Source organism: Fulmarus glacialis, unplaced genomic scaffold (assembly GCF_000690835.1).
Source record: "Fulmarus glacialis isolate BGI_N327 unplaced genomic scaffold, ASM69083v1 scaffold3190, whole genome shotgun sequence".
Classification (NCBI taxonomy): Eukaryota; Metazoa; Chordata; class Aves; order Procellariiformes; family Procellariidae; genus Fulmarus; species Fulmarus glacialis.
In genome coordinates, this window is record NW_009185636.1 from 6,447 (window position 1) to 7,076 (window position 630).

The window sequence follows — 630 nt, forward strand, 5'->3', positions numbered from 1 at the left end:
TTTGTTTTCAATGGCTTTTCCATGAACTTGTGGTTCTAGTAGCACAGGACAACATGCTGGCAGTATTGAATAAAACACAAAACTCACTATCTGGCCTGATAAAGTATCCACTCCTCTTTCTTCAGATTTTGGATGCTTTCTTGATATGAAGGTAGTAGTATAACGTATTTGCAAGCATCTGTTCAAAGATAAGAGTCTTATTGCCCATTAAAGACTTACATTATAAACAAATACTTCTTATGCATGTTTGAGAATACTATGCGTGTTTGAGGCCCTTGCCTCAAAAGCAAAGAAACTGTTATTGCGTTGTGTAGTGTTGGCTGCAACATGGCTCTTGGGTAACTCATACAGCTTCTGAGCTAGGGTTACGTCATATGGCCAGCAATTGTGCTTATGCTGGAATGCGAACCCACAGCTGCAAAGGGAAGCAGGACACCAGGGCTGCTGAAAAAGATATCTCCAGGTTGCTCTGGGAATACAGCTGCATTTCCGGCCCTGTTCTGCAATTACAATGGAATTCTTGGGAAGCTGTTGTATTCACAGGGTGGGAATATGATTTCCCTTTTGCTGTCCAAGATGAGACGTGTTTTATGGCTCCAAGCTGCAGGAGTACCTGACTGTGTGGCACCC